The sequence below is a fragment of the Lissotriton vulgaris genome, chromosome 10, assembly GCF_964263255.1.
Source record: "Lissotriton vulgaris chromosome 10, aLisVul1.2, whole genome shotgun sequence".
Lineage (NCBI taxonomy): Eukaryota > Metazoa > Chordata > Amphibia > Caudata > Salamandridae > Lissotriton > Lissotriton vulgaris.
Window position 1 is genome coordinate 259,668,046 of NC_141698.1, and position 8,076 is coordinate 259,676,121.

Consider the following 8,076-nt stretch of genomic DNA (forward strand, 5'->3'; position numbering starts at 1 on the left):
CGTTACCATGGTAGGCCCATGGCCCCTCACACCTCATGTAGACACGTAGGCGCATATGCACGCACTAGCAGTCAGTATAGAATAGCCTCTGCCCGAGAGACCTTTCCCTTCAGATAATACAGTTCCTCAAACATCAGATACTAGATATAATTTGGGATTAGGTTGTTCTGACACTCCAGACTTCTGTCTCCTCATGTAGGGCTAATGTCAAGTCCCCTTCACCCTCCAGTTCCACGTCAAACATACGTCATGCTGCTGCGCGCGCATCCCTGCCACATATTTTCTGCTGACACTGCCGGATTCACTTATGGATCCACCCACTTGTAATACGTTTCATGTGACGTTGTCTAGCACACGCCTTCATGCACGCCTTCATGCACGCCTTCTGTTACGTCATTATCTCGTTTCTCTCAGCTGTTACGCCTCCTGCATATGTTTTAATGTAAATGCATTGACTATATATATGATAACCTGTCAATAAAGTATTGTCTATCCCTTCCTGAACCTTCGTGGTGACGGAACATGATTACCTGGTTTAAACTAATTCCTTTTTAAGGAATAAAACCCCTTTTAAAACCTCAAATACCACGGACTCTGACTCTTATTTTTGACTGAGTTATTCTTATTATATTTTACCGCATAAATTCCGCATAGGTAATTTAAATTTACCACACTTTCCCTACTGTTGCACTCTCTGGAGTGGGAATAGTACTTTTAACCCCTACGCTATCCAACACTTTCCCTACTGTTGCACTCTCTGGAGTTGGAATAGTAATTTTTACTCCTACGCTATCCAACACTTTCCCTACTCTTGCACTCTCTGGAGTGGGAATAGTAATTTTAAACCCTACGCTATCCAACACTTTCCCTACTGTTGCGCTCTATGGAGTTGGAATAGTAATTTGTACTCATACGCTATCTATGTTTATAATTTTATTATTATTAATTTTATGTTGTTATTAATTGTTATTTATAATATTAATTTATGTTTATAAAATTATTTATATACATTTAATGTATGTATTTTTTTGTATTTTTATGTTGTTATTAATTGTAATTTATACTACTATTGTATGGATATACATTTTTTTATATTATTATATTTTTATATATTTATAAGTTATTAAAATAATTAATTTAGAGGTATTATTAATGAAAAATATACTATGTATTATACATTTATTAATAATTATTATTTTTACATTAATTGTTAATATTTTATAATATAATATATTTTTGAACATGTTTATTACATTCATTATATTATTTTGTTAATATAACATTTTTATTTAATTAAAAGATAACGATATTTAACAAAAAACGATATATTTTACATTCGATATTTTTTTCCGATATTTTGGTACTTACCTTTTTAAAGATAGCATCCCGATATTTTGTCCCTCGATATTTTTGTTGCGATATATTTGTATATCGATAATGTGTCTGTCGATAATTAGTCAGACATTCCGGCTGAGTCACTCCTCTTCCACGAGCCGAGTGGTCGCTCCCAGGGTCCCTGCTGACTGCTGGTATCGTAGCGCTAATTGCTGTTCTCATTGCCTGGTATTTTTCACGTGTTGCTTGCAGGCTTAGCGCTTTGCTGTAGTAGCGCTTGGTGCATTTCTGTGCTGTGTGCTGTTTAGATTGTTTAAACGCGCTTTGCCGCTAGCGCTCCGCTGTGCCCCCCCCCCCTCCGCCTCCATTTTGTTTGTTGTGCTTGTCCTCGTGTGCCCGCCCCGCCTCCCAGCTGAGACGCCCTCCCACTGTCCTGAATAGCGCTCTCCTCCCTTCAGGCGCCGTGACTCACTCCTCTTCCACGAGCCGAGTGGTCGCTCCCAGGGTCCCTGCTGACTGCTGGTATCGTAGCGCTAATTGCTGTTCTCATTGCCTGGTATTTTTCACGTGTTGCTTGCAGGCTTAGCGCTTTGCTGTAGTAGCGCTTGGTGCATTTCTGTGCTGTGTGCTGTTTAGATTGTTTAAACGCGCTTTGCCGCTAGCGCTCCGCTGTGCCCCCCCCCCTCCGCCTCCATTTTGTTTGTTGTGCTTGTCCTCGTGTGCCCGCCCCACCTCCCAGCTGAGACGCCCTCCCACTGTCCTGAATAGCGCTCTCCTCCCTTCAGGCGCCGTGACTCACTCCTCTTCCACGAGCCGAGTGGTCGCTCCCAGGGTCCCTGCTGACTGCTGGTATCGTAGCGCTAATTGCTGTTCTCATTGCCTGGTATTTTTCACGTGTTGCTTGCAGGCTTAGCGCTTTGCTGTAGTAGCGCTTGGTGCATTTCTGTGCTGTGTGCTGTTTAGATTGTTTAAACGCGCTTTGCCGCTAGCGCTCCGCTGTGCCCCCCCCTCCGCCTCCATTTTGTTTGTTGTGCTTGTCCTCGTGTGCCCGCCCCGCCTCCCAGCTGAGACGCCCTCCCACTGTCCTGAATAGCGCTCTCCTCCCTTCAGGCGCCGTGACTCACTCCTCTTCCACGAGCCGAGTGGTCGCTCCCAGGGTCCCTGCTGACTGCTGGTATCGTAGCGCTAATTGCTGTTCTCATTGCCTGGTATTTTTCACGTGTTGCTTGCAGGCTTAGCGCTTTGCTGTAGTAGCGCTTGGTGCATTTCTGTGCTGTGTGCTGTTTAGATTGTTTAAACGCGCTTTGCCGCTAGCGCTCCGCTGTGCCCCCCCCTCCGCCTCCATTTTGTTTGTTGTGCTTGTCCTCGTGTGCCCGCCCCGCCTCCCAGCTGAGACGCCCTCCCACTGTCCTGAATAGCGCTCTCCTCCCTTCAGGCGCCGTGACTCACTCCTCTTCCACGAGCCGAGTGGTCGCTCCCAGGGTCCCTGCTGACTGCTGGTATCGTAGCGCTAATTGCTGTTCTCATTGCCTGGTATTTTTCACGTGTTGCTTGCAGGCTTAGCGCTTTGCTGTAGTAGCGCTTGGTGCATTTCTGTGCTGTGTGCTGTTTAGATTGTTTAAACGCGCTTTGCCGCTAGCGCTCCGCTGTGCCCCCCCCCTCCGCCTCCATTTTGTTTGTTGTGCTTGTCCTCGTGTGCCCGCCCCGCCTCCCAGCTGAGACGCCCTCCCACTGTCCTGAATAGCGCTCTCCTCCCTTCAGGCGCCGTGACTCACTCCTCTTCCACGAGCCGAGTGGTCGCTCCCAGGGTCCCTGCTGACTGCTGGTATCGTAGCGCTAATTGCTGTTCTCATTGCCTGGTATTTTTCACGTGTTGCTTGCAGGCTTAGCGCTTTGCTGTAGTAGCGCTTGGTGCATTTCTGTGCTGTGTGCTGTTTAGATTGTTTAAACGCGCTTTGCTGCTAGCGCTCCGCTGTGCCCCCCCCCTCCGCCTCCATTTTGTTTGTTGTGCTTGTCCTCGTGTGCCCGCCCCGCCTCCCAGCTGAGACGCCCTCGCCCCTCCCCCTCCACCATCCATATATGACAAGAATTCCCGCGCGCAGCGTCCGCGCCCAACCCGCGCCGAAGGTGCGCCAAAGGTAAGCCCGTCTACGCCCGTCCGCGCCTGGACCGCGCCCAGCGCCATACCCCCTGCCCCTCGCGCTGCCCAGCCCCCCCGCATTACCTACGATGCCGCCGCCCTCCTAGCCCTTAACCCCGGTTGCGCCCCCAACTGCGTTCAAGCCGCTCCTGGACGCACCCATGGACCTTTCTCATGCTACTCCTGCAAATTCAGCGGCACCGACAACATCTCCGCTACAACCACACATCAGACTCCCGACCCCAACCACTTACAATGCATCCTTCTCAACACCCGATCGGTCCACAGGCACGCCATTGACCTATGGAATCTACTAGACACCATTTCTCCAGACATCGCCTTCCTTACGGAAACATGGATGAACGCTTCCTCCGCACCAGACATCACCATTGCCATCCCTGAAGACTATAAGATCACTCGCAAAGACCGCACCAGCCACACAGGAGGAGGAATCGCTATCGTCCATAAGAAATCCATCCGCATCTCAACCAGCTCTGACGCCAACCTCGCCAATTCCGAACACCTTCACTTCCAGATCCACATCGACCCCAAAACCACACTCCGAGGCACTCTCCTCTACAGACCACCAGGACCCCGCGCAAAATTCAGTGAAGACATCACGGACTTCATCACTCCACACGCGCTCCCCTCCAAAGAATACATCCTTCTGGGAGACCTCAACTTTCACCTTGAAAATATCAACGACCGCAACACCGCCACCCTCGTGGACAACCTCGCCAACCTCGGACTTAAACAACTAGTCACTTCCCCCACCCACATCGCAGGTCACACACTCGACCCCATCTTCACATCCAGCGATCATATCTCCTTCGGCCACACCACGGACCTCCTCTGGACTGACCACAGCTGCGTTCACTTCACCTACAACAAGCCAAAACCCATCAACCACCTCCAACCTACCCTGCAAAGAAACTGGAACAAAATCACCACGGACCAATTCTCTGCATCGCTCCTTCAAAACCCCCCAGCCCCCTCCTCTGACGCCAACAAAGCCGCCGCTAACCTCACCCTATGGTTATCCAACACCGCCGACACCTTAGCACCACTGAAAAAACGGCAAAGCAAACCTGGCAGCAAGAAGGCCTCATGGTTCAACGATGATCTCAAGAAGTCCAAGAAACTCTGCCGCTCCCTTGAAAAGGCCTGGAAAAAAGACCCAACCACCAGCACCAAGGTCGCCTTCAAAAACGCCACCCGCACTCACCACCAACTGATCCGAAAAGCCAAGAAAACAGCATTAAAGGATCGACTTGACAACAACGCCCACAACAGCAAGGAACTTTTCAACATCGTCAAGGAATTTTCCAATCCCTCGGCCAACTCCAACGACATCACCCCCTCTCAAACCCTCTGCGACTCCCTAGCATCATTTTTCCACAACAAGATTGCAGACATCCACAACAGCTTTGACAACCAACCCGGAAATCAACCCACCCTACCATTTGCTGATCATCTTCCCCCCGTGAACATTCTCAACGACTGGAACCCAATCTCCACTGAGGACACCATCCGCCTGATGAATTCAATCCACTCAGGATCCCCCACAGACCCATGCCCTCACCACATCTTCAACAAAGCAGACTCCGTCATAGCTTCGCACCTCAGAGACGTCATCAACTGCTCCTTCAACTCCGCCACCTTCCCGGAAGACTGGAAACACGCTGAACTCACCGCCCTTCTGAAAAAACCAACAGCGGACCCCACCGAACTCAAAAATTACCGCCCCATCTCGCTTCTCCCATTCCCGGCCAAAGTCATCGAGAAAGCTGTCAACAACCAGCTCGCCACCTTCCTCGAAGCCAACAAATCCCTCGACCCCTCACAATCTGGCTTCCGAGCAAAACACAGCACTGAGACCGCCCTCATCGCAGCAACAGATGACATTCGAACGCTACTAGACAATGGAGACACAGTCGCCCTCATCCTCCTCGACCTCTCCGCAGCCTTTGACACAGTCTGCCACAGCACCCTCCTACAACGCCTCTATAACATCGGAATCCAAGGAAAAGCACTTGAATGGATCACCTCGTTCCTCACCGGAAGAACCCAGAGAGTCCGCCTTCCTCCATTCAAGTCCCAGGCCTCTGAAGTCATCTGCGGCATACCACAAGGATCCTCACTCAGTCCCACCCTCTTCAACATATACATGAGCCCCCTCGCGGCCATCGCACGCCAACACAACCTCAACATCATCTCCTACGCGGACGACACTCAACTGATCCTCTCTCTCACCAATGACCCCAGCACCGCCAAAACTAATCTACACGAAGGAATGAAAGAAGTTGCCGAATGGATGAAACAAAGCCGTCTGAAACTGAACTCAGACAAAACAGAAGTCCTCATCTTAGGTACATCCCCCTCTGCATGGGACGACTCCTGGTGGCCGGAAGCCCTCGGAAAAGCACCCATCCCGACAGACCACGCACGGAACCTAGGCGTCATCCTGGATTCTTCGCTCTCAATGAACAGACAAGTCAACGCCGTATCCTCTTCCTGCTTCAACATTCTTCGCATGCTCAGAAAAAAATTTCGCTGGATCCCCTCCGATACAAGGAAAACAGTCACCCACGCTCTGGTCACGAGCCGACTGGACTACGGAAACACCCTCTACGCGGGTACCACCGCAAAACTCCAGAAGAAACTCCAACGAATCCAAAACGCCTCAGCCAGGCTCATACTAGACCTCCCACGCAACGAACACATCTCTGGTCACCTTAAAGACCTTCACTGGCTACCCGTCAATAAGAGGATCACTTTCCGACTGCTTACCCACGCACACAAATCACTCTACGACATCGGACCAGACTGCCTCAACTCACGACTGTCCTTCTACACCCCCTCCCGCCAACTACGTTCTTCCAACCAAGCCCTCGCCATTGTACCTCGCATCAACAAGACCACCATGGGAGGCAGATCCTTTTCATACCTGGCTGCTAAAACATGGAACTCACTCCCCGCTTACCTTCGCCTTACCCAGAACCACCTAGCGTTCAGAAAGCAACTTAAAACGTGGATATTTGACAAGTAATCATCCTCCCCTTCCTAAGCGCCTTGAAACCCTCTGGGTATGTAGTTTTTCCACACTGCCTAAAACAAAGCACTGCTTTCAGCATAATTCTTATTTTGGCCAGAACATGCCCCTTCCCCGAATCACTTGAGGACCCGTCCCCCAGTTTGAAGAAGCCTGCTGTAGGAGCATCACAAGCTATTCGTTCAACCTCATCCCAGTGGCATGACATAAACCCTGCAGCTCCAGCTCAGCAGTCCCCTTGCCTGAGAGCTCCAGAAGCACCCAAAACATATATGAGAAGAGGGTGCTTAGCGATCTGTGTCTACTGTTCTCAAATATTTGTAGGCATTTTGGGGCATATTATCAAGCCTGTGCGCTAAAATTATCGCCGCTTTATCGGCCGAAAACGGCCGATAAAGCGGCGATAATTTTAGCGCACAGGCTTGATAATATGCCCCTTTATTTTCAAGAGACGTGAGCACACTAGTAAGCAGTAAACGAAATAGTAGAGAACTTTCATTGCGCATGCGCACAGACGCTTTGTAGGCTTTCAGAGAAGGAACACATCAAAATCCACTTTCCGACACTCTGCGTCTCAAAAGTCACATTGAAAGCAATTGTAGGGGGAAATCATTGCGTGAATTTACAATTTGTTTCTAATATTCCTCTATCGATGAATCCGTCTGTATTTGAGAATATCAAAACAGGTATGTTAGTAACTTTCTTTAGAACCCGAAATGTAATTGAAAAATGTAATTTAGCAAAGATTTATATTTAGAAGTTTGCAAGACAGGTTTTTTACTGCCCAGGTAAGCTCTACTAAAATTACTAATTCCAAAACAAACCTAACGGACCGTTCTCTGTTGTGGTGAATGGATTTCTCTGAGTTGTAACATGGCTGCCGCTGTTGGGCTAAGAGTACCCATTGATCTCCCAGGCTACTTGAGATGCTAATATATGTAAATAAAAATCGCACCGTCTAATGGGAACCCGGAGAGAAGCATTTTTGCTGAACCTTTTCCATCCTTATGCATAACGATAATGAAAAAAATATATACTTTTCAGACTGCAGCTAAACAATGCAGAGTGATGTCGAATGTCAATTCCCTTGCACTAATTTTCTTAAGATCTCTTCTACTTACGGACATTCTGCGTTTGCAAAATCACTATCGTCAGTGAGGTTGATCCTTACCTGTTACTCCTTTGGGAGAAACAGAAAATGATGATTGGAGAGGGATGAGTTCATTACTCTCTCGAGACTGAAGGTGCCTAACAACCGCCTTCGGTTCTCCTATCTGATTTTCACTGACGATCGCAGAACAATGGTTAAAGACAGTTAAAAGCAACATTTCTTACAACTACAGTTAGCTTACCAAATTGTTCTTAAGGAATTTTAACTGCCAGTTTAGGATTTAGTATTGGTTTTGATGCGATATCTATCCAAGTTAACCAAATTAATGTCTCCTTTCCCCACAAACGTAGGTGACCTTGTTTAATGTAACTGCCGCGTATATAAAGCGCTACAATGTCTTGGGGGTTGAGGTTGCGCTATTTGAAACTGCAAAAAAAA

General features: G+C 48.5%; 1 non-coding gene across 1 annotated transcript; it reads left to right on the forward strand.

Moving 5' to 3' along the window:
• Positions 1-7,675: 7,675 nt before the first annotated feature.
• LOC147685076 (U8 small nucleolar RNA) lies at positions 7,676-7,806 on the forward strand. The gene has a single exon (XR_015300767.1). It is a non-coding gene; the product is annotated as a U8 small nucleolar RNA (small nucleolar RNA).
• The last annotated feature ends 270 nt before the right edge of the window (positions 7,807-8,076 follow it).